We start from the raw sequence: 27,558 nt of genomic DNA on the forward strand, positions 1-27,558 counted from the left end.
CGCAGACGATACTGTTGTCCATAGGAAGGTTGCAGCACCAGGAAACAATAGTGGAATGGACAAAAACCTACGGTGGATCGATGATTGGTGGAAGGACTGGCAATTGACATTGAGCGTAAATAAATGTAAAATATTACACATGGTAGGCGAAGACATACGTTACTGTTCGATCACGCTGTTGGTAATAAATCACTGTAAACAGCAACTATCATGAAATAGCGGATGGTTATAATAAAAGTGCAGCTTCTCACATAGGTCCAGTGTGGGCTCTCACTATCGGGGGCCAGCGAAACTTGTTAGATATGCTAATGCGTTAATGCGGAACCGATCTATACTGGAAAAAATTAGTCCAATTCTGGCCACCAGGTGAAAACCTGCCGCTGTACAGCGTCTCGTCGACCTCTCCGGTGCTCATATTGAACACATTGTGAATGCGGCGGTTAATAATAAAATCTAGATTATGCCTTTCTCACTTGTTTCACCTTTTCTTCCCACGTCCCGTTGCTAATTCATTACATGTGGAAATGTTTCTGTACGTCTTTCTTACATTCACAGCACCAGTTTTGCCCTGGTGGCCAAAATTAGAACTAATTTTTTCCAGCGTAAATTGTTTCCGCATTAACACATTAGAATATGTACCAAGTTTAGCTGCCATGCAATAATTACTTGATCTATGTGGGTAGCTGCACTTTAACTATAATCACCCAGTACCTCGGAGCAACCGTCTGGCTCGACCTAAAGTGGAATGACCACATAAAATTAACTGTAGGAAATCAGGCCCTAGACTGAGACGGGTTGTTTTAGTTGGCGCGGGAGTGCTACGGGTATGTTCGACAAAACCCTGTGGCACACACTACCTGAGAGGCGTTCTATAACGCGGAAAAGTTCACTATTTGAATTCAGTATCCTCTCTTGACCTTAATAGCTGCCTCGCAGATTCTAGGCATGTGGTCAGTAAGTATTGCGAGTCTATAAGGTTCCACACATCCTCAACGACATTCCGATGATGATCCTTGCTTATGTGAACTTTCCTATTACGTCTGTCCACTTCATCCCAGACAATGTCAGTAGGGTTACAACCAGGCCTTTGGGACGGCCACACCATATCTTTCAGTACCTTTTTTTTTTTTTTTTTTTTTTTTTTTTTTTTTTTTTTTTTTTTTTTTGACGCAGTGTACTTCCTGCAAAAGCCCGTTCGACGTTTTCGGTCATTATCCTGCTCTAATGTGAAACATTTCCCTATTAATCGTAATGCTTATGGTACTTATGATGGATAAGTATGCAGTGATAACTCTTCTTGTCCGTACACTCTTCTATTTTCATAATGTCGCCAACTCTGTCTCATGCAAAACACACACAAACGATGACAGAACTCCCACCGTGTTTAAGTGTCGGTAGAATGCACTACTCGACAACTCTTCCTCCTTCAGATCGACGAACAAATGTCGTCCGTCTAGTATCAGAAAGTTCGATTCATCTGTTAGTAACACTTTCTTCCACTCAAGTGTTCTTGCCCATTCGAATCTTTTCTTTTTATTTACATGCTTCGGAAGGGATTTCCTCACTGCTAGATTGTCCTTTCAATCCGGCACCAATCACTCTTCTTCTTACAGTTGACCCGATATGTTTTTCTTGTCCATTTCTACCAGTACTGGGCGAATTAGTGCTGCCGTTTTGAACCTACACTATCTGATCAAAAGTATCCGGATACCTGACTGAAAATGACTTACAAGTTCGTGGCGCCCTCCATCGGTAATGCTGGAATTCAATATGGTATTGGCCCGCCCTTAGCCTTGATGGCAGATTCCACTCTCGCAGGCATACGTTCAGTCAGGTGCTGGAAGGTTTCTTGGGGAATGGCAGCCCATTCTTCACGGAGTGTTACACTGAGGAGAGTATCGATTTCGGTCGGTGAAGCCTGGCACGAAGTCGGCGTTCCAAAACATCCCAAAGGTGTTCTATAAAATTCAGGTCAGGACTCTCTGCAGGCCAGTCCATTACAGGGATGTTATTGTCGTGTAACCACTTCGCCACAGGCCATGCATTATGAACAAGTGCTCGATCGTGTGAAAGATCCAATCGCCATCCCCGAATTGCTCTTCAGCAGTGGGAAGCAACACGGTGCTTAAAACATCAATGAAGGCCTGTGCTGTGATAGCGCCACAAAAACAACAAGGGGTGCAAGCCCCCTCCATGAAAAACACGACCACGCCATAACACCACCGCCTCCGAATTTTACTGTTGGCACTACACACGCTGGCAGTTATCGTTCACCGAGCATTCGCCATACCCACACCCTGCCATCGGATCGCCACATTGTGTACCGTGATCCGTCACTCCACACAACGTTTTCCCACTGTTCAATCGTCCATTGTATTCGCTACTTAGCCGGCCGAAGTGGCCGTGCGGTTAAAGGCGCTGCAGTCTGGAACCGCAAGATCGCTACGGTCGCAGGTTCGAATCCTGCCTCGGGCATGGATGTTTGTGATGTCCTTAGGTTAGTTAGGTTTAACTAGTTCTAAGTTCTAGGGGACTAATGACCTCAGCAGTTGAGTCCCATAGTGCTCAGGGCCATTTTATTCGCTACTTACTCCAAGCGAGGCGTCGTTTGGCATTTGATGATGATTAGGACAACACAACACCCAGTCTCTGAGCGAAGAAAATCTCTTTACTCTGTCCCAGTCTTCTCTTCTTCACACATTCCACCAGTTCAACGATTCTTCTGTCTCTCGATCTTCTTCTGGATCTCTTACTTCCTACTGTCATTTCACCAGCCTGTTTTGGTATCCTGCCAAATTCCATTCTTTTAACAAGACCATACCATCTTAATCTTGTCTTTACTATGGCCTTCTCTTTCAATGTCTCATTTTTTACTTTATTTGTCCCTGTTTGTCCTATCCAACTTCTGTGAAAATTCATCTCGCAAGGTTGTAGCCACCTCTCTACATTTTTCGTTTGTTTTTATCCACGTTCCCGTTGCTCACTTGAGTACTGAAGTATAATATGCTCGATGAAAGGTTTGTTCACTTTTTCTGTATGAGGGACAGTCAAATGAAAACGAAAACCCGCCACAATGAGACGACGGAATGGTTCCATTAAAAAACAATCACCACACGCGTTAAGACATTTATCCCACTGAGAGAGGAGACGATCAATTCCTGTTATCGTAGAACGCCGTCGACCGCTGTCGGATCCACAAGGTCACCCACTCTTGCACTTCCTCGTCCGACTGAAACCGACGTTCACGCACGCCTTTCTTCAGGTCGCCAAAGATGTGAAAACACCGTGAAAGATCCAGGCTGTACAGGGGATATCGCAGTGTTTCCCAACCAAATCGCTGAAGCGTTGGCTTCGCCGATTATCAATGTGGAGGGGGTCGTTATCGTGCAACTGAATGATCCCGTCCGCCAACATTCCGACAGCAAATGGCAAAGCCAGCAATGGGAACATCCGACATCTCCCCCGCTAAAGTGGTCCAAAGCTGTTCACACAAGTTCCGGTAAGGTCATGATGACCTCCTTCAAAATGGTTCAAATGGCTCTGAGCACTATGGGACTTAACAGCTATGGTCATCAGTCCCCTAGAACTTAGAACTACTTAAACCTAACTAACCTAAGGACAACACACAACACCCAGTCATCACGAGGCAGAGAAAATCCCTGACCCCGCCGGGAATCGAACCCGGGACCCCGTGCTCCGGAAGCGAGAACGCTACCGCGAGACCACGAACTGCGGACTGACCTCCTTCGATTGCAGAGGTCCTCTGCTCGTCGAGATCCTCGACGTGAAACCACAATCAGTGCCCAGCACTGCGAAGACACTGTGAAGAAACTGGGACGCGCCGTAAATTCAAAACGCCCAGGAATGCTGTCGAACGGAATCGTCCTGTTGCACGATAACGCCCGCCCCCACACTGCCAATCAGACGAAGGCTGTGCTTCAGCAGTTTGGTTGAGGAACACTGCAACATCTTCCGTACAGCCTGTATGTTTCACCGTGTGATTTTTCACATCTTTGCCAGCCGGAAGAAAGAAATAAGTGAATGTCGGAAGTTTAAAGAGTGGGAGCGGTTGTGGATCCGTCAGCGGCCGACCGCGTTCTACGAAACAGGAATTAATTGTCTTGTCTCTCAGTGGAAATGTCTTAAGGGGGGTAGGACGTCAAACGGGCCGACTTGGAGCAGGAGAGGCACCACAGGACATTTTAATTTCCACTGTCTATACTTTTACAAATAAATTCATAAAACTTTGTCAGCATGACCAGGAACGATTCAGAATTCACACACATAGGAGTGGAAGTTCGAAAACATAACGAAATGATTTTTTTACATGTGAAATTTCATCATTTTTTCACTTACTAATGGCAGTATTTGTTGCTATAGGTACACTTTTCTTCATAAGTAAGAGAGATTCTTCGATGAATTTTGCACAGGATACAAACCATACTTAAAGGTGTATGAAACTCTAGAATTATCCAAATCTACCAAAAACTGTTGTAAAAATTGAGGTAATTAACTATAACATTTGTGTTTTTTCTAAACATGAAGTTTAAAATATAACAGTTCATTCGTTTTTTCATAAATTAAATAAATTCTAGAGTTTCATACACCTGTGAGTATGGTATGTATGCTGTGCAAAATTCGTCGAAGAATCTCTAACTTATGAAGAAAAGTGTACCTATAGCAACAAATGTAGCAATTAGTAAGTGAAAAAAATGACGAAATTTCGCACGTAAAAAAAAAATTATTTTGTTATGTTTTCGAACTTCCACTGCAATGAATGTGAATCCTAAATTCTTCCTGGTGTTCCTGACAAAGTTTTATGAATTTATTTTTAAAAATATAGACACTGGAAATTAAAATGTCCTGTGATGCCTCTCCTGCTCCAAGTCGGCCCGTTAGGCATCCTACCCCCCTTAACACGTGTGGTGATTACTTTTGAATGGATCCATTACATGGTTCCGATGTGGAGAGCCTTCGGTTTTCATTTGATTGCCCCTTATACATTCTTGCACCACACCGAGTTTATTGCTCTCTGCAGAAATCCAAGTGCTCTTCCCCTTTTACTGATCTCATTATTCCTCTCATCTTCTTCTATTACGCTCCCCAGGTGCTTCAAACTTTTACTGGTTTCTTTAATGGTTCAAATGGCTCTGAGCACTATGGGACTCAACTGCTGAGGTCATTAGTCCCCTAGAACTTAGAACTAGTTAAACCTAACTAACCTAAGGACATCACAAACATCCATGCCCGAGGCAGGATTCGAACCTGCGACCGTAGCGGTCTTGCGGTTCCAGACTGCAGCGCCTTTAACCGCACGGCCACTTCGGCCGGCGTTTCTTTAATACATGCCGTCTAATACAGTACTTATATCCGTTGCTACTCTCACCTTTTTCGTCGGTATCACCGTCACATCACACTTTTTCCCATTAAACTTCAACCCGTGTCCTCCTCCTGCTTCCTGCGACACATTTAGCATTTCTTATTATCCTGCTTCTCCGTTTCTTCATACAATTAAATCATCAGCGAACACCGTTGCTTTCACAGTGTAATGTCCTGTTCGCGCTTCCACTAATTCCGTTGTGTCATACATTATGGTGATGGGAAATAAATGGGACAGCGCACGCCCTTGCACCATCCCATTTTTCTATTCTGCCTAGTCTGTCTTGACTTCTGCTGCTTTTACACAATTCACGATTCTTTGATAGATTTCGTTTTATTTTCGTAGTCTCTCTTCTGATCTCGCTTCTTTTCACAGTATCATAAGCCTTCTCATTGCCCAAGAACACCATTACGAAATCCCATGTTCATAGTGTTTTTCTCGGATCTGTCTTACAGTAAAAAGTAGATCCAATGTCGACCTTCCCAGCCTAAGCCTGTACTCTGTCTCTCTCCTGCCTGTCCAGCTATCTTTCATAACCTGTTTTTCATGGTCTTCTCAAATACCCTGGCAGCCTGGCACGTCACTCCCTTGTAATTTTGACTTAGTTTCGTGCAATTTTTCTTAAAAACTGGCACTATGAATCCTTTTCTTCAGTCTTCAGGTGTCATTTTTTCCGATATTGTTCTCATGGCTCGACAGATATCCACTGCACTCCGACAATTCCAGCTGCTCATCAATCAAAATACAAAAATACTCATATGTGAAAATGCAGCAATCTCCTCCTATCCGCTCTTTTACCGCTTGCTGGTCCGCTGGCTGCAGAAACATCATTGTATGCAATAATTTCCAAGTGGGAACGTCGAAAACTGTTTAAATATGGAAACTGCAACGCCCAGAGTAACAGCAGGAATAAAAGTGTCTCAGCCGAATCAGTAACTTGGAGTTAAGCGTAATTGTTCACACACACACACACACACACACACACACACACACTCACTCACTCACTCACTCTTTGCCGAGCACGTGCTGACAGGCACGTACGAACAGCAGGAGAGATCGTCCCATGCGGCGCACGATGTCGTCCTTTGGCGCAGTGGTCTCTCAGCGAGCGCGACAAAAGGATACATTTGTCAATTGAGGTCAGCCACAGTAGCGCGAGCTTCTCTTCATCTGGCCAAATGCCTCTTTCGTCACAGCTGCAAGAGCGGACGCTGAGGGCCGCGAAATGGCGTCCGTTGAGACAGTGCAAGTTTCGATCCTCCAGTACTGCAACTGAACGTAATTTCTTCCTTTGTATGTTCTTATTCGACTAATAATGATAGAAATAACAATAAAACGGAAAACGTTATTACTGTAACTGACATTGTTGACGTCCTACTTTCGGCAAGACAGAACTAATCAGCCGCCACCTCTCGCAAGACGGAACGTACCAAGCATTACTAGAGACAAGGGCGACACAACTGAGAGTTCAATACTGGAAATGTTTGAGGGACAGTGCTTCACGCCAGAAGGACTGGATGTAGTTTGAAACTATCTTACATACTGACACAGCTACAAACAGGAAACAATGACCTTTGAAACCGTCACAAGGGTAATTCTACCAAGCGCTTTCCTACTCTCTCGTTCGAATGGGATGGTCGGGCAGCTGGCTATACAGGCAAGAAGTACACACAGAAAGTAAAAATATTTTGCTGACTACTTGGTACCAGTTACTCTCTACAAGAAAATATCACTCGTCTTAACTGTACACGTACGCGACAGAATGAAATGAACTTTTCCTTGGCAGTAATCTCGGCTGAACTGAGAGAATGTGTGTCAGTTTCTCCTACAAGAGAGAACAGGATGGAGAAACCACCATTATCTGTGCTTGAAAAATGTCTGTGCCTTTCTGAAAGATAATTAGGTAACCTACCTGTAATCACCTCTGAATTGCATATTACGTCGCTGTCGCACCAAACTTTAAAATTCTCTCTCCTGCTCAGTCACCTCAGCCCCACCATAATCACCACCACAATGATAGTTACATTCCTTACACTCTCCACCCAACCTTCGGCTGCCCGAAATATTCAGCCTTCCCTAAACTTCAATATCCCAGTAGAGGACGTGTAACAGCCGGAAAGGTCACTATGTTTATGTGTGTTTATTCTGCAAACTATGAGAAACAGTGATTAGTCACGCGTATGATTTACGATTTTTAATGTTATTAATAATGGAAAAGAGCGGCCAATTCTGGAATTACAGCCGATTTGGCCACTTTCACAGAAAAAAGTAACTGACGAATATTTCGTAACAAAAGAAGATTAGCGCCAGACCGGTATTCGAACCCGGATCTCTTTCTTATTTGTAGCAATCGTTTTAACCAATCAGCCCATCCGAGTACGTCTACAAGACCGGCACAGACATTTATAGTCGCTTCGTACTTTACTAATAACCAACCGGGTGTTCTCTATTCGGAAAGAGCACAACGGGTAAAGTTGGCGGACCATAACTTTTCCTGCTGTAGGGATGAACTTCAACTGAATTAAAATCGGGTGGCTTAATCCGTTACGGCGACTACTCGTGATTAACAAGAGTTCTTGGGTCGCAGCCCAGCCTCGCATAGATTTTCATTTGTCACGGAGTATTCATTACATTGCAGGTACAGCTTTTCTGAACGGATTACACTGACATCATCGCATTCCACTGATTTCATTACCTTTTGATTGTGTTCAGTTTATTGATTTTAATTCAACAGAAGAATTCGCTCAATCGCGAATTGCGTTTTGCAGCAGTAATTTTAGGACAGTCGGAGAGAAAGTCCGCCTTTTGCAAGATAAAGTATGATTATTCTTGCTTTACTCATACATATTTCAACATTTTCTATGGTATCTTCAGTGAATTTTTGTTTACTGTTCTGTCTCATATAACGCTGTCGGTTATTTTTTGCTGGTATTTTTTTTTTACATTAAACATCGTACAGCTCGTCATGTTTTCTGACAGTACGGTATTGGTTGCCTTAGTTATAGAAGTGTAGAAAAACACGTACAATAACACGTGAGTTGGCGGTGGAAACCTCGGTTTTTGTGATAAAATAAATGAAATGCGTGTGTAAGGGCTAAAAGCAGAGTTAGAGAAGAAAATAAACCCGTTTTAACGTGACTGAAACAACAGAAAACAAGGCTACAGCAATAGAATCCATGAAAAGCTGCACATGTGAGCTATACATAAAAAAAACTACAAGCATAAAGTAACTGTTAGTGTATGATAGACATAATAACAAACAATAAGCTATTGAAGTTTGCACAGTCAGTGCCGAGACGAGTATGGTTAATGCAAAAATAAACAGTGTATTGCCTACGGCGGAATTTCTCTCCAATTTTCCTAAAATTACTACTGCAAAATGCAATCCGCGTTTCAGTGAATTCTTCAGTTGAATTAAAATCAATAAGATTAACAGAGTTTATCTTCACATGCACCGAAAGTAAGTAGAGCAACAACAGCCAAAAGAGTGTTAGTAATTTCAGAATTAGATTTGATGATAGGGCTTCGAAACGAGACAGAAGATTAGAGAGCCGCAGCATTCGTGAATAGTTTGGGGAAGGCGATACAGGGAGCGGTATACTGACAACTATACTATTAGACGCAGTCTAAAGTGTTTATATGCCATAATAAGGCTCAGACTTTGTTACTCTAATAAATCTCGTAGTTACCCCTTAAACTTTTTTCTCTTTGCGTTAATTCTGGATTGATCATACGACAATATTTGTAGTTGCACACACTCCATACAATGTGTCGGATTTCTTTGGTTTCTTTTAACAATATGCGCAACGATATATGGGAGTCAGCGTAAGCAGTTTTTCTGTCCTAACACACGCCATTAATGCAAAAATATTTACTTGTACAAACTAAAACGTTTATCCATAGGGAGACATTTAATTTTTCGGTGGTGGACGCTGTTCTTTGTTGTTGTGAACTTCACCGGTTTCATGCAGCTATCCGCGCAAATTTATAACGCGCAAGCCTCTTCACCTTTGCATAACTACTGCAAAATATATCTGTTTTAGCTTCTTAACGAATTTAAGTATTTTTACACCATCCCTCCCGTCCACTTGTTTCCGTTACAAAATTGACAGTTCCTTGATGCCTCAGCGCCGTCATACCAACCGATCCCTTATTTTTGTCGTCCCATGAACTTTTTTCCGCAATTTGATTCAGTGCCACCCCAGTTATTCGATATACCCATCCAGTTTTCAACATTCTTCTGTAGCATCACGTTTCAAAAGCTTCTATTCTCTTGTAGTATGAGCTGCGTGTCGTCTACACTTCACTTCCGTACAAGGCTACACTCCAAAGAAATAGCTTCAGAACATAATTCTTAACATTTCAATTTATATGGGATGTCAACAAATTTCTCTTTTTCAGAGACGCTTTTCTTGCTATAGTCAAACAGCATTTAATAACACTTTCCATCAACAATTATTGTGGTACCCAAATAGCGAAACACATCGACTACTTTTACTGTCTCATTTCCGAATGTAATTCTTTCAGCATCACATGGTTTAATTGACTACATTACACTACCTTTGCTTTAATTTTCTTGATCCTTCATCTTACAATCTCTTTTTAAGACAATATATGTTCTGTTCAACTACTCTTCCAGATTCTTTGCCGTCTCTGACAGAATCACAATGTCTTCGGCAAACTTTTACTTTCTTTTCCCTGGAACTCGTTTCTATTTCCAAATTTTCGTGGTTTCCTTTACTGCTTGCTCAGTATACATATTGAATAACATCGGGAATAGGCTACAACCCTGTGTCACTCCCTTCTCAACCACTGCTTCCTTTTATGTCCCTCGAGCATTAGTATTGTCGCTCCCTGTGTTTTACCCCTGCTACCTTCAGAATTTCGAAGAGAGCACGCCAGTCAACATTGTCAAAAGCTGTCTCTAAATCCACAAATGCTAGAAACGTATGATTGCCATTCATTAACCTATCTTTTAAGAAAAATGGTAAGGTCAGTATTACTGATCTTCTTGGAGGTCGGCCGGCCGCTGCGGCCGATCGGTTCTAAGCGCTTCAGTCTGGAACCGCGCTGCTGCTACGGTCGCAGGTTCGAATCCTGCCTCGGGCATGGATGTGTGTGATGTCCTTAGGTTAGTTAGGTTTAAGTATTTGTACGTCTAGGGGACTGATGACCTCATATGTTAAGTCCCATAATGCATAGAGCCATTTCAACCTGGAGGTCGGCTTCTATCAGTTATTCCATTCACCTGTTAATAATTCTTGTCAATATTTTGCAACCATGAGTTATTAAAGTGATGGTTCGGGAATGTTCACACTTGTCAGCACCTGCCATGTTTAGAAAGGGAATTATTTCATTCTTCTTTATGTCTGACGATATTTAGCGTGTCTAATGTACCTTCCATACAATACGGAATAGTTTCGTTATGGCTGGCAGTCCCAAGGAGTTCGATAATACGGAGGAAATGTTATCTACTCCAAGCGACTTGTTTGGAGTTCGGTCTTTCAGAGTTCTGTCAGTTCAGACAGGGGAATAACGAGCACTTCCAGAGCCAAAGAAAAGAAAGGACGATTGCATCTCACAACATCAAAACGAAGTACACGAGATATAAGTGCATGTACACAACAGGAAAACGAAAATATATTCAATGCCAGCGAAGTGCAATCTTCTAGAAACAGAGCACATATGTATAGAATAACATTAGAAATGGAGTATGAAGCAAAAAGTCATGGGCAGTATTGTAATGTAATGTTGTTTTATGATAGTAATGCAAGGCATAAGAAATGTTTACGATCTTGATTAACAGATTTATTAAAAAAAAACTACGTTGTAATAGTGACGACCGTAGAAACTTTGAAATGAAGCGAAACGAGTGTGGCTTAGGTAAGACTATTATTGGCGTCACAGATATAATCCATATTCAGGACCGATTTAAGGCACAAGCGACATCAGATGCCACTTGTGGCGCCAGAGGCTCCACAACTGGAAGATTTCTGTTCAGGATGTATCACTATTAGTAGCGGGCGCTTAGGCCGCCAAGATGAGACTGGCGCCAAGTGCAAGATCTGCATACAGCGTATATCAGAATTAGTAGCGATAACTTATATGGTCGAATGTGTACGAAGAAAAAGGGTGGCGGGGGGGATGGCGCCAAATGAAAAGTCGCTTGTGGGAAAAATTTTCTAGTACTGGCGCAGTCTATATTGTTTGCGTAACTGAGATTGCGGAAAAAAGTAATCCTAAAAACAAGAAAAACAACATGTCAAATTATTCTCGCAGTATCTTATCTCATCTTCATTAACTCATTCTTCTTTTTCCATAATACTGTCTTCGGTATTGAAGTTTGTTTTATGTAGACCGTCTATGTATTCCATCCTCCTTTCAGCCTTCTCTTCTCTGCTTCGTGTATGTGCGTGTCTTTCACATAAATGTGTCATAGTTTTTCTTACAGGCGTTATCTATCTTTCAGTAGACATACATGGTTCTACAACCTTGAATATTTATAAAGTTTACCTGATGATATCCAGGTATTAGAAGAAATCTTTTGTTGACATCAGCGGGCAAGTAGGGTGCCTAGAGTACCTGTAGTGACATCTACATCTACGTGATTACTCTGCTATTCACAATAAAGTGCCTGGCAGAGGGTTCAGTGAACCACTTCAAGCTGTCTCTCTACCGTTCCACTGTCGAACGGACGCGGGAAAAATGAGCACTTAAATTTTTCTGTGCGAGCCCTGATTTCTCTTATTTTATCGTGATGATCATTTCTCGCTGTGTAGGTGGGTGCCAACAGAATGTTTTTGCTATCGGAGGAGAAAACTGGTGATTGAAATTTCATGAGAAGATCCCGTCGCAACGAAAAATACCTTTGTTTTAATGATTGCCATTCCAATTCACGTATCATGTCTGTGACACTATCTCCCCTATTTCGCGATAATACAAAACGAGCTGCCCTTCTTTGTACTTTTTCGATGTCATCCGTCAGTCCCACCTGATGCAGATCCCACACTACACAGTAATACTCTAGAATAGGGCGGACAAGCGTAGTGTAAGCCATCTCTTTAGTAGACCTGTTGCACCTTCTAAGTGTTCTGCCAATGAATCGCAGTCTTTCGTTTGCTCTACCCACAATATTATCTATGTGATCGTTCCAATTTAGGTTATTTGTAATTGTAATCTCTAAATATTTAGTTGAATTTACAGCCTTCAGATTTGTGTGACTTATCGCGTAATAGAAATTTAGCTGATTTCTTTTTGTACTCATGTGAATACGTCACACTTTTCCTTATTCAGGGTCAATTGCCACTTTTCGCACCATACAGATATCTTATCTTAATCATTTTACAAGTCGTTTTGATCATGTGGTGACTTTACGAGACGGTAAAAGACAGCATCATCTGCAAACAATCTAAGAAGGCTACTCAGATTGTCTCCTGTGTCGTTAATATACAGGGTGTTACAAAAAGGTACGGCCAAACTTTCAGGAAACATTCCTCACACACAAATAAAGAAAAGATGTTATGTGGACATGTGTCCGGAAACGCTTAATTTCCATGTTAGAACTCATTTTAGTTTCGTCCACCTACGCTCAATGGAGCACGTTATCATGATTTCATACGGGATACTCTACCGGTGCTGCTAGAACATGTGCCTTTACAAGTACGACACAACATGTGGTTCGTGCACGATGGAGCTCCTGCACATTTCAGTCGAAGTGTTCGTACGCTTCTCAACAACAGATTCGGTGACCGATGGATTGGTAGAGGCGGACCAATTCCATGGCCTCCACGCTCTCCTGACCTCAACCCTCTTGACTTTCATTTATGGGTGCATTTGAATGCTCTTGTCTACGCAACCCCGGTACCAAATGTAGAGACTCTTCGTGCTCGTATTGTGGACGGCTGTGATACAATACGCCATTCTCCAGGGCTGCATCAGCGCATCAGGGATTCCATGCGACGGAGGGTGGATGCATGTATCCTCGCTAACGGAGGACATTTTGAACATTTCCTGTAACAAAGTGTTTGAAGTCACGCTGGTACGTTCTGTTGCTGTGTGTTTCCATTCCATGATTAATGTGATTTGAAGAGAAGTAATAAAATGAGCTCTAACATGGAAAGTAAGCGTTTCCGGACACATGACCACATAACATATTTTCTTTCTTTGTGTGTGAGGCATGTTTCCTGAAAGTTTGGCCGTACCTTTTTGTAAAACCCTGTAGATCAGGAACAATAGAGAGCCTATAACACTTCCTTGGGGAACGCCGGATATTACGTCTGTTTTACTCTATGACTTTCCGTCTATTACTACGAACTGTGACCTTTCTGACAGGAAATCAGGAATCCAGTCGCACAACTGAGGCGGTACTCCGGAGGCACACAGTTTGGTTAGAAGCTGACTGTGTCAATAAATCGTTTTCTTCGAGGTACTTCATAACGTTCGAATACAGTTTATGTTCCAAAACCCTACTGCAAATCGACGTTAGTGACATAGGCCTGTAATTCAGCGGATTACTCCTACTTCCCTTTTTGGGTACTGGTGTGACTTGAGCAATTTTCCAGTCTTCAGGTACGGATCTTTCTGTGAGCGAGTGGTTGTATATAATTGGTAAATATGGTGCTATTTTATGAGCATACCGAACTCCCTGGAGAGGTTACGAGTTGACACCACGCGGCTGCCATTAGGTCGCCATATCAGGGAGGAGGGCAGGAATGCGACACAGAAGGAGGGCACGACAATTAGCGCCGAGGAAGAACGGGGCCCACACTTTATGCTGGCGTTCACGCGACCACCCACAGATGAGCCCTTTAATGCACACTCGGCGCGATAGGGGGGTCGGTAAAAAATTTATGTTTGTTAGAGGACCTACTCAGATTACACGCTTCACCGTCCTTTTCAAATGATTCTGCAGTTGTACTTCGCAAGTCACCTTATCGTGTGTGGCGGACGGTCGACTGTAATTTCCTTCCTTCCTTACGCCCTTAGAATCCTATCATCGGTGTGTAACATGCAATGTCTTTTAGTTACATATTATTCATATGTACACTCAATTCTTAGCCATGGAATTCTTTTTGGGGGAACAAATGCACAAAATATGAACATAATTTTCAAACTCCAGAAAAGAGCCATAAGAATTATAACGAGTCGAGCTCATTGTAAAGATCTGTTCAGAACACTGGGGATTTTAACTGCTGCATGTGAATACATTTACCAGTCAGTTGTTCACATCAAAAATAACTTTGGTAATTACTGCACTAACAGCTCTGTCCATGACCATGCAACAAGAGAGAGACTCAACTTACATTTACCAAGAAAAAATGAACATAAAACTCAAAATAGCATTTTCTACCGAGGAATAAAACTCTACAGTAAATTACCAAAAGAGATTAAAGAAATTGCCAAAATACACTTACTTAAAAAGGCAGCTAAAAAGTACCTGTTGTGCAATACATTTTGTACATTGAACGATTACTTAGCTAAAACAAAGTACGGGTCTGATAAAAAATATTATACAAATAAATAATAATAATAATAATAATAATAATAATAATAATGATTATAAAATACGCAACATTCCACATAACATTTTCACTTTGTTTTTTTTCCCTTCTTTTTTTTCCTTTCTAGAAATACAGGGTGTTTCAAAAATGACCGGTATATTTGAAACGGCAATAAAAACTAAACGAGCAGCGATAGAAATACACCGTTTGTTGCAATATGCTTGGGACAACAGTACATTTTCAGGCAGACAAACTTTCGAAATTACAGTAGTTACAATTTTCAACAACAGATGGCGCTGCGGTCTGGGAAACTCTATAGTACGATATTTTCCACATATCCACCATGCGTAGCAATAATATGGCGTAGTCTCTGAATGAAATTACCCGAAGCCTTTGACAACGTGTCTGGCGGAATGGCTTCACATGCAGATGAGATGTACTGCTTCAGCTGTTCAATTGTTTCTGGATTCTGGCGGTACACCTGGTCTTTCAAGTGTCCCCACAGAAAGAAGTCACAGGGGTTCATGTCTGGCGAATAGGGAGGCCAATCCACGCCGCCTCCTGTATGTTTCGGATAGCCCAAAGCAATCACACGATCATCGAAATATTCATTCAGGAAATTAAAGACGTCGGCCGTGCGATGTGGCCGGGCACCATCTTGCATAAACCACGAGGTGTTCGCAGTGTCGTCTAAGGCAGTTTGTACCGCCACAAATTCACGAAGAATGTCCAGATAGCGTGATGCAGTAATCGTTTCGGATCTGAAAAATGGGCCAATGATTCCTTTGGACGAAATGGCGGCCCAGACCAGTACTTTTTGAGGATGCAGGGACGATGGGACTGCAACATGGGGCTTTTCGGTTCCCCATATGCGCCAGTTCTGTTTATTGACGAAGCCGTCCAGGTAAAAATAAGCTTCGTCAGTAAAACAAATGCTGCCCACATGCATATCGCCGTCATCAATCCTGTGCACTATATCGTTAGCGAATGTCTCTCGTGCAGCAATGGTAGCGGCGCTGAGGGGTTGCCGCGTTTGAATTTTGTATGGATAGAGGTGTAAACTCTGGCGCATGAGACGATACGTGGACGTTGGCGTCATTTGGACCGCAGCTGCAACACGGCGAACGGAAACCCGAGGCCGCTGTTGGATCACCTGCTGCACTAGCTGCGCGTTGCCCTCTGTGGTTGCCGTACGCAGTCGCCCTACCTTTCCAGCACGTTCATCCGTCACGTTCCCAGTCCGTTGAAATTTTTCAAACAGATCCTTTATTGTATCGCTTTTCGGTCCTTTGGTTATATTAAACCTCCGTTGAAAACTTCGTCTTGTTGCAACAACACTGTGTTCTAGGCGGTGGAATTCCAACACCAGAAAAATCCTCTGTTCTAAGGAATACACCATGTTGTCTACAGCACACTTGCACGTTGTGAACAGCACACGCTTACAGCAGAAAGACGACGTACAGAATGGCGTACCCACAGACTGCGTTGTCTTCTATATCTTTCGCATCACTTGCAGCGCCATCTGTTGTTGAAAATTGTAACTACTGTAATTTCGAAAGTTTGTCCGCCTGAAAATGTACTGTTGTCCCAAGCATATTGCAACAAACGGTGTATTTCTATCGCTGCTCGTTTAGTTTTTATTGCCGTTTCAAATATACCGGTCATTTTTGAAACACCCTGTACTTAACCCCAAGCTATGCATAGCACAGTACTAACACCTCTTTCTCTTTCTGAGCTAACATCTCACTCATGGAGGGAAGCTGACTCAGTTTTTCAGGATAGCAAATGGGAAGTTGCGGTACTGAAAATGGCCCAGAGGTCACCTATGTGTGTGTGTGTGTGTGTGTGTAGTGAGTGGTTATGAAACAATGTGTGTATAGTGTGTGCAGTGACTGATAGTGAGATATGAGTGATCAATGTAGCATTACATTATTTAATAAGTTATTTGTAAAAAAAGTATTGTATACCAGGAGTAAATCTAATGATTGTCTCTAACTAGAAGTCTGTAAATATATGTGTATACGAATTAGCTTATTTTAAATTGATCTAAATTAGTAAATACTTTGACATGTCCTATATCCTGGTAAAAAGAGATCTAGAGATCTACGGATAAATAAAGCTACTACTACTACTACTACTACTACTACTACTAATACTAATACTCTGTTTCTTTCTCGAATACTGCGGCAAGAACTATTGTCCATTATTCGCCGTATCAGCTGTCATTTCTTTGATTCTTCGTCGTGGTCATTTTGCGAGACGTACACTACCACTTGTTCAGTAAACTTGATAATTATCATCTATTCCCCTGGAGATACCATGTATGCCATATAATACCAAGGCTACGGTAGAGTAAGCGAAGGAATAGTACAGTGCAAGTGACAGTTGGTGGGCGGATGCCCTTCCTAATGCCGTCAGTCGTCTATAGCACAGAATTTGTGTATCCCATCTTTCCACGCCTAGAGTAAGTCTCATGTTCAAATGTGAGAGCGCTTTCTAAATGTTTGCTTAGTGTGTATCTGATTCGGGATTTGGGTGCCAGCCCAATATTTACGTAATTGGGTGTGGGAAACCGCGTAAAAACTACATACAGTCTGGCAAGCTCACGAGCACAGGTCGTCAATCCGCGGGGCGGATTCGATCCTGTCGGCTATCTGAGTGGGTCCGTATCAAAAATGGTTCAAATGGCTCTGAGCACTATGGGACTCAACTGCTGTGGTCATAAGTCCCCTAGAACTTAGAACTACTTAAACCTAACTAACCTAAGGACATCACACACATCCATGCCCGAGGCAGGATTCGAACCTGCGACCGTAGTGGTCGTGCGGTTCCAGACTGTAGCGCCTTTAACCGCTCGGCCACTCCGGCCGGCCATGGGTCCGTATCGCTTGTTAGTATTAGCTCTAAATACTTGCACATTTGACGTGCTCAAGATACTCGCCAATAATCAGGTCATAAGATATTATTTTGGCGTGCTACTTATTTAATTTTTTTAAATATATTTGTTTGTTTGCCCTGCACAGATCAGGACCTTGAGGTCTAAACACCTATACAGCAGACAGTGTGGAAATACTTATTTTTATTTTTTATGCTATTAAATATAATACAGTCTAAGACAAAAATAAAACGACGCACCACGAAGAAAATCGATGTATGTTGTAATGTTATGTGAGCCTCACTGCCCTTTTTTTAAACTAATTTGTGCCTGATTTTATTCTGAGAAGCTCAGTAATGTATGTAAATACCGTAAATGTAAATGTGACTCAAAAAGTACTTGAAGGGAAGTGAAGCGCAGCTGGACAGCAAGAAACTCTTTAGCGCGAAATCCCCGCAACGATAGTAGTTGTGAATCTTCGAGTATGGACTCTAAAAAAAAGACAATGGATTTATTAAAAAAAAGAGGAAGTATCTTGTGGAAAGATGACGTGCTGCTAGGCCGTCGCGCAGAACGTATTGTTACATTTAATGAAAATTGATATTTTAGTGATAAAACCGAGTAAAGAATGTGTAAGAGTTGCCAAACATTTATGTATACAAACTTTCTGGAACTGAAGAATAGAAATAGCTTGTTTTTGGAAAATGGAGTGAACTTCATTGTCGTTGCCGTCTATCAATCGACGGAATTGTAGTGTACAAAGTTCACTAAAGTACAGGAAGAGAAATGCATTTTCTATAGTCTTCATTCAATACGTAACAACCTCTCATAATTTCTTAATTACGGTAATTGGATTATGTTTTTGTAGAATAGTATGGTGCTGAACTCCACTGACCAATTTTGATGTAGCAGGACGTCTAGTTTGAAGGAAGTGTGTGTGCCAAACAATCTCTTTTTCTCACGAAAAGGAGATTGCTGTTTGATCTGGTCACTTAGGTATGATAAGCTACAAAAACTTGGGCTCTAAAGCTATCCGCAATATGGCCAAGTAACCAACAGAGTCGTACTTTAAATCTTAAAGAACAATAACTTCCTCCAAGTTATAATACGTCACCAACTGGTGCAGAAGCTGATCATTTAAGGAGGCAGCAACCAAAATTCAGGTACCAGTTACGACTTAAAGTAAAATCTCAATCAAAATCAATCTCTCTCTCCAAACACGCATATAAATATTCATATTATTAAGATAAAAGTCATTTTATATTGGCGCCAGATTGGATGTGGGAAACTGCGTAAAAACCACATACAGTCTGGCAAGCTCACGAGCTCAGGTCGTTAATCCGCGGGGCGGATTCGATCCGATCGGCTGTCTGGGTGGGTCCATATCGCTTGTTAGTATTAGCCCTAAATACTTAAACATTTGACGTGCCCAAGACACTCACCAATAATCAAGTAATAAGATATTATTTCGGCGTGCTAATTATTTAATTTTGTTTATCAGGACCTTAAGGGCCTTCGTTATATAAAACTAAACATCTATACAGCAGACAGTGTAGAAATACTTATTTTTATGCTATTAAATGTAATACACTCTTAAGACAAAAATAAAACGACGCACCACGAAGGAAATAGGTGGATGTGATGTACATGTACAGACAAACGTATCATTATAATTTCAGAAAAACAGAATGATATATTGAAGGGAAAGAGATTCACAAAATGGGGCAAGTCAGTTATGCTTGCTTACCCTCCGGCCCTTATGCAAGCAGTTATTCGGCTTGGCATTGATTGACAGAATTGTTGGATGTCCTCCTGAGGGGTATCGTGCCAAATGATGACCAAATGGCGTGTTAAATCGTCAAAATCCCAAGCTGGTTGGAGGCTCCTGCCCATAACGCCCCAAGTGTTCTCAATTTGGGGGAGATCCGGTGACCTTGCTGCCGAGGTAGGGTTTGGAGATCGTGAAGACAAGCAGTAGAAACTCTCGCCGTTTGCGCACTGCCATTACTTGCTGAGATGAAAGCCCAGGATGGCTTGCCATAAAGGGCAACAAAACGGGGCGCAGAATATCGTCGACGTACTGCCGAGGTGTAAGGTTGCCACAGATGACAACCAAAGAGGTCCTGCTATGAAATTAAATGGCACTCCAGACCATCACTCCTAGTTTGTCGGACTGCGTGTTGGCCGACAGTTGGACAGGTATCCCACCGCTGCCCGGGGCGTCTCTGGACACATATTCGCTGTTCATCGTGGCCCAAATCTAAGCGGTACTCACCACTGAAGGCAAATGAGATTTCAGGCCGAAGACGTCTATTCTTGTTCTTTTCACCTCTCGAATTTTTATCTCTAATATTTCCAGCAATGTATTTCTTAGTGGTATTCTACTTTTAAGTGACTTCTGAACTTCTCCTAACGTGTTCCTATTTATTTTCGGCATATGTGACTGTGCTCTTTCAAAATTTATCTTTCTTCCATTTCTCGACATCCAATTTCTTTATCTGTTGCCTTTTCATACTAGACTTTAACCTTGTCCAAATGTCTGCTGCGAGTAAACTATGATCTTTATCAGCATTTGCACCTGGAAAGGTTTTTGCCACCCTAATGCCGTTTTTGAATCTCTGATTGAGTCTTTGCAAACTCATATGCCCACTTCAATCAGTCATTTTGTCATCTTCAATAAGTTTACTTTCCCAACTGCCCAATGCTTTTTCATTCAATCTGAGCTTTTTTTCATATGTACATACACTTCGTATTGCATGTCGTGTGTCTGTTTTTTGTTTAAATCTTGCCTCTAATTTCTCAGTTTCTTTAAATTCTCTGTTTTGTTTTGTGAATCGTACAGGGGTAACTCTAGCACTTTCGTATCCTCCCTGATTTCTTTTATCCGTCCTGCATGTTGCTTCGTGTTCCAAAATTTCTCTATAATTTTTCTCCCCAGTCATATTGATTATAACAAAGACTATTTGAGACAAGTATCTAACAGTATCACCTGGAGCTTTCCGTGTGTATTATCTTCATTCATGCTGCATAAACCAAGTATTAGCAATCCAGTACTAGAAAAAATTACGGAGAGTGAAATAGAAAATAAAATAAAAAACAAACGAGAAGAAACTACAACATTTCTAACCCTTTGGGCAACGATATTGACATTTAAGATTATGGAGTGTTTTGGCACAACGAGAAGTAAAGGAAGAGATGTCATTATTTAAAGCGATAAGCAGGTTGGTTTATTTTTGAAACTAGAAATTGGTAAGTTTTCTTTGATGATTGATGCGACGGTTAATTTAAAATGAGAGGTTGAATTACGATATCCTGCAAATTCGTTGATGTTCGAATGCTACATTTAAGTATAAATATTTAGCACTAAGGCTATGAAGCTATCGATGAACCAGAGAAAATATGTGCCAATCTCGCCTTCGGAATGTGTTCAAGCAGGACAATTACAGATTTCATCATTTCTCCAGAACTAAGTTGGTTTTATGCAGCACAATTTTCATGAGAGACTTGTGTACATTCATTTTGCTGTGCGCTTGTTAACTTTAAGTTATGTTACTTGGGAATGTATTCCCATAGGCCATTATTGAATGATATGAAGCAAAATACGGTATCATATTGGTCTGAATATTTCCTAAACTTGCAATGACATGAAGTTCAAACATAATTTTACGATTTGTTGTCACGCTCTTTGTCTGTTACAACTGATTGTTTTAGTCGTATCATGTAACGATTCAGCTTGTAAAGACTTATTTAAAGAACAGTGGTTTGCCTCAGGTATTGCATGAACTCTATCTCGTTGCGCCACGTCCGGTTACGAGTATTTTCTACACATGTAGTGATGATTTAAATTCAATAGAAATGTTTCATTTTGATGATACACACTGGGGTTGAAGTACTCAGTGTGTCAGTGTGAATAGTTGCAAGGTAAAATCTTATGTAGATAGGTTGAATCTTACAGTGAATAACGATCGTAAATTGTGTTAACCTTGCTGTTTCCAGTACAAATGACACTTTTAACCATGAAGTGCGTCACTCCAATGCAGTATATCCAGTACGGTTTTGAACCAAAGTGACGCTACACCTACGCTTACACAAAAGTCGAACAGCTTACTAGGTAAATTTAGCTCCCTTCTCGATCGTTATTCAAAGAGAAAACCAGTTATTTTAAGATCTTACTTCACAGCTTTCCCTTTTAATAGGTTAATCGAGTGTACTTTACTGCAATTGTGCGCTAGTCACTCGAAACATAAACATCATAAAATACGGAGAGAATATTCGAAGCTGATCATGGTATAACAAAATGAAGTTAATTCAACACGTGTGACTTGTTCCTGATATTTCAACACAATTTGCATTTCCGTTCTGTTGTGATGTTCCTTTGCTCACTTAACGGTAAATTATTGTTAGTTCTTTTTGAGTGTCTAATTTAAGGTCATTTATGTGAAAAACAATACTGGACCTAAAACTGCACCTTGTGGAACACCGTAATAATTTATAGGCCTTAGAAAATGCAGTTCTACCTTCTAATTGGTTCATTTGTGAGGAGAATAAGGTGAACTTGGTAGTCGTATGGTGGTAGGTAAAGCACAGTGCCTTGCAGAATGCAAACGTAGTTTTGAATCGGCACTGTCGTTACAGAGAGAGGGAAGGGCGAGAGGTTTTTATTAAGTCCTTTGTCGTGCCGCCGATCCCAGAGCGGCAGGCGCTGTTGCAACACCTCTCTCTCGCCTTCACGTTGTTACTCTGCACAGCGGCGCGCGTTTCCGGCGTCCCGTCGCGGTGCGTACGGTGCGTGCAATCCAGCGCGGCCCCCCTCCACCTCGCCACTCCTGCGCGTCTTTCCCCCTCCACGCCGCGACACGTCATCCGTGTCACACGCGCCTCCTTCCACTGCTAGGAGGGGGGGACGAAAGAGCTTGGCGGCTCCCTCGCCAGTCAGCGAGTAACCGCCGGCGGAGTGAAACGATTGTGCGCAAGTTTGTTCGTGTGCTGTGCGTTTGGAGGCAATTAAGACTTCACTGTGATTGTTACTAGTATGAAGTAGCGCAGCTGCCCGTACCTAGAAGTGTCCTACGACTGGAAAATATTGGTGGATTGCGTCCTTGTTCCTGATTTAGGCAGTGCTGTTATTTCAGGTGAGACAGCGTCATGTTGTTAGTCCGTAGTCGGCCACCAGCATTGTAAAAGATAATGTCGCGCCGCAAGCTATCGCTGGTACATAATCTGTTACGACAGAGATAAAGGTTATTGCATGAAATTATCGCAGTGTGGTAGTAGGGTATTTAGTTCATCATCGAGTGAAAACATGTCTCGTCCTTGCTTCTACTCGCCCGTATGCCTGTCTTGCATAGTTGTCGCATTAGTATTAAAAGTACTTCTTGTATGCCACAAACATCTCATTCTTCGCGCATCCATCATACTGAATCAATGTCCCATTATTTCGCCACAGCAATTTCGAATTTCTAAACGGTTTCTGTACCACCTTTTTGTCAGACGAAGCGTCGTTTTGTTGATCCCTTGTGCCTTCATTGAAGGAATACTGTTGCTGACTGAACCGTTGAACAACGCGAGCAAATTATTCCGCTCCATCGCAAGCGCTGCACTGTTATCGATGAGGTGTGAATATGTTTGTAGGCGGTATTACAAAGTTAGTGATACCTGCGATGACTCGCAGTTGCTTTTGGTGGTGGCTCGCAGAATGGCGCTACCTGGGAGTGTACGGAGATGGTAGGTAGTCCTCGTCTTGGACGCTGGCCAGCTTTGGGCGTGGTTTCACACTGTCTGTCCCGGCAAATGCTGAGGTGGTTGATCCCTCGCACCTTCAAAGCACTTCGAACTCTCAAGGAAGATATTACGCCATTCATCGGGTGGGGACACTTTCACTACATGACGAGAAGCGGTTTTCTTCAGCTATTACGAGCAAAAACTAACAGTATAAGGTGTGCAGAAGAGTAAGGACTAATAGGGTGAAGCTGAAGTTCTATTAAAATGAGCGAGATTTTACCAAATACCAATTTATCTGAGTTGAACGCAGGTATGGTTCCTATAATTATGCCACTATCGGATTCGACAGGTGAGGCAGAGCATCTTAACATTAATATTCCAAGTATCCCTATTGTGTTAAATACAGTATGTTACATGACCACTGGTTTACGCCCGTCAGACTTATAGTTTTGTTATGGAGCTTTCGTAAGTGCGTCGTAATGACGTTAATGGTTGTGTGCGTACGTGGCTACAGTCTGTATTGGTGTATTTCCAAAGTTTTCTGATCGGCGTGGAGATACGTCTCGTAACTGAAGCACCGGGGAATTGCACGCCCAGTGAACACGCAAATTCATTTTGGCTATTACGAAAACTGGGTATTCGCCTGCAGACCTATAGATTTGGCGTATATTTGTCACTGCAGACTGTAATACTCAGTATCTTATATTGCAGTGACAGTAAGTAGCCTGCTGAAGCGATGCAGAGTCCACAACGACTACAGGCAACTGATAACAGGGCGTGAGCACTAATTGTTTCGAGTAAATAGAGAAGAATGCTGTTGTAATTGGATACCTGTTCTTTACACGCATTACACGGGATTTCCAACATTTGGTCAAGTAATGGTGATAATGTTCCCTACGTAGGTAAACGATATTTTTCAGCACTTGTGCGAATTTTCTTGCAAACAATAAACCTGTTTAGCTCTTAGCGCAGGACTACGGACGGTGTTGCAGCGGTTCTCGTAGCGTGAGCAAGAATGAGAAACGGGAGACTGGGAAATTATGGATTTGTATAATATTAGCAGCTGAATTCACGAAAGTTATTTTGGATTTTCACTCGGCTCTGTGACTTTATGTTTTTAATTATTCGATGTAGGCATTACCTGTATTCCTTAAATCGCAGTATTTCTGTGGGTGGAAGGTGAAGGCGTCATATATAGGTATGCGGAGCCGCATATCGGTTTTGAGTTTCTTCTTTTCCTTTATATTTGCGGAAACAATACTGTTTTCGGGAAATAATGAGCATTGCAGTATATTAAACATTGTTTTTTTTCTGAGATAAATACTAATTTGAAGCGTGTGCTTCATTCGTCGTCAGCCCTGTGCTGCTGCTTCTTCTCTCTCTCTCTCTCTCTCTCTCTCTCTCTCTCTCTCTCTTTTCTTCTGTAGACAAGTTCCCACGAAAAGCGTACCGACCGTAATGCGTTTAAGCTTAAATGGGATTAATGTTATAGAATAAGGCGAGATGGATGTGTGATGCTATACGTTTTCAATACAATAATGTCAGCTATTCTTAAAATACAATTAAGTGTTGTATTCTATATGAAAAGAATAAAACTGTTCGTGGTCACTGATGTGGGATCACTGTGAGAAGTAGTATAGTTTATATGAAAAACAATTTTCCCTCGAAATTCTCAAATCCTAGTCCACGACTTTACCGTACGCCCAATGGATGAAATTACCAATTGATTATAATCAAAAGGATGTGTGCTAAAAGGTATCTTTAGTATCGTTTTTTTTATTTTTTTTTTCAGAAAACTGCCGAAATGTGTAACGATTTTTCTCCCAATGACAAGCTACCGTTTTGTAAATCCGTAACCCGCAATCTCCTCCTCTTCTAAGCTCAGACATAGATAGGAGTTCCCCAAGTGCTATTCATCGCAGTGTTAGGAACCGGCTCCGTCTCAGTTTCTGGAACAACCGCTGGAGAAGGACGGAGCGAGTTCTTCGCGCAAGGACTGAAAGGGGCGTTGGCTCTGTGAGAAAAGTGGTAATATTCGGTGGACACGGTACTATCCGATGGGTGGCCTGCGACCACTCGTTGCACTGTGGTAGAGGATTTGTTTGTGCGTGCTTCGGTGGGTACCTCAGGACTGGTGACAACAAGTAGGGCGTGGTTTGATGATTCACGCTGAAGGCACGATTGCAGGAGAAACCACACGTGACCGACCCTGCCCTAGCGGGAGCTTCCATTTTTATGTGGAACGTAATGCATTGTTTCTGGCTTGGCGGACTTCGTGTTTGTATGAGCAGCCTCCTAATTCTACGATCTTCGTTGCTATTATCAGCCACTGTCGTACCGAGAGGGTGGTGAGATAGGCCAACGCACAGGGCGCAGGCCCAGAAGGAACGCAAAAATCAACCGAAAAAGAAGACGAGAAAGAGAGACAGTTTAAGGACTAATGGGGGAGGGGTGCGTGATTTCTCCAACCCATCGTGTTCGTAGCTTTTGTCTGCAAGAAGAAGCCTTCCCTCGTGGGAGAGAAGGAGATAGTGTTTAAACGCCCCGTCGACGACCAGGTCATTAGAGACGGAGCACAAGCCCGGATAACGGGAGGATGGAAAAGGAAAGCGGCTGCGCCCTTTAGAATGAACCGTCCCATCATTTTCTTTAAGCGACTCCGGGAAACCTAAATCTGGATAGACTTCCCTCGCCCCGTCACATTAAACGAACGCTGTTGTTACACTGACATATCGTCCAAGTAGCCCAATAAGTAAATAGCTACTATCGAACGGACGTCCATCCCAAACATGGTTTATATGGCACAATGCACAGCTCGCTCACGTTCAACAATGGAGTTGCCTGTGCTACTTTTCGCTACGGTAATATTGTAGGATCTCAATGATCGGCGAGCAGGTAACGAAGTAAAATTATGCTGTTTGTCGACTGAAGACTACTAATAATGCATGAGAAGGGGACAAATTCTACTTTTTTATACCTTCGTTTATAAAAGGCATACTATACAATTTGTAATTTGCTACAGTGAAACATTTAATTTGTCGTGTGCGATGGTTTTCATCAATATAATCCGCTTAACTACGATTTTTCAATAAAGCTTCAATTTCATTAAACCTGCAGACAAGATTGTATAAATTTTATTAAACCTGTCTAGAAAGCTCAAAGTTGTTGTTGTTGTCTTGAGTTCTGAGCCTGGTTTGATGCAGCTCTCCATGCTACTCTATCCTGTGCAAGCATCTTCATCTCGCAGCACCTACTGCAACCTACATCCTTCTGAATCTGTCTGGTGTATTCATCTCTTGGTATCCCTCTACGATTTTTACGCTCTACGCTGCCCTCCAATACTAACTTGGTGATCCCTTGATGCCTCAGAGCATGTCCTACCAACCGAGCACTTCTTCTAGTCAAGTTGTGCCACAAACTTCTCTTCTCCCCAATCCTATTCAACACCTCCTCATTAGTTATGTGATCTACCCATCTAATCTTCAGAATTCTTCTGTAGCACCACATTTCGAAAGCTTCTATTCTCTTCTTGTCCAAACTATTTATCGTCCATGTTTCACTTCCATACATGGCTACACTCCATACAAATACTTTCAGAAACGACTTCTTGACACTTACTTAAATCTATACTCGATGTTAACAAATTTTTCTTCTTCAGAAACGCTTTCCTTGCCATTGCCGGTTTACATTTTATATCCCCTCTACTTCGACCATCATCAGTTATTTTGCTCCCCAAGTAGCAAAACTCCTGTACTACTTTAAGTGTCTCATTTCCTAATCTAATACCCTCAGCATCACCCGACTTCATTCGACTACATTCCATTATCCTCGTTTTGCTTTTGTTGATGTTCATCTTTTATCCTCCTTTCAAGACACTGTCCATTCCGTTCAACTGCTCTTCCAAGTCCTTTGCTGTCTCTGACGGAATAACAATGTCATCGGCGAACCTCAAAGTTTTTATTTCTTCTCCATGGATTTTAATACCTACTCCGAATTTTTCTTTTGTTTCCTTCACTGCTCAAAGAAGCAAGTAATTTTACGGCAGAGGGCTCGATTATGGTCTTTCTACCAGAGTCGCTTGA

At 42.0% G+C, this 27,558-nt stretch overlaps 1 protein-coding gene across 5 annotated transcripts in view; it reads left to right on the plus strand.

The window, feature by feature from the left end:
* The window catches only part of LOC126194653 (mesocentin-like), a 631,517-nt gene that overhangs the window by 336,339 nt on the left and 267,620 nt on the right, over positions 1–27,558 (plus strand). Inside the window, exon 1 of one of the 5 annotated variants that reach the window (XM_049932839.1) lies at positions 22,681–22,887. The exons of the other annotated variants lie outside the window; for them this stretch is intronic. The gene's annotated coding sequence lies outside the window, so the exon portion shown is untranslated. Of the gene's footprint in view, positions 1–22,680; positions 22,888–27,558 lie in introns of those variants that run through there. 5 annotated transcript variants of the gene reach the window in all.

This window comes from Schistocerca nitens, chromosome 7 (assembly GCF_023898315.1).
Source record: "Schistocerca nitens isolate TAMUIC-IGC-003100 chromosome 7, iqSchNite1.1, whole genome shotgun sequence".
Taxonomy (NCBI): Eukaryota; Metazoa; Arthropoda; class Insecta; order Orthoptera; family Acrididae; genus Schistocerca; species Schistocerca nitens.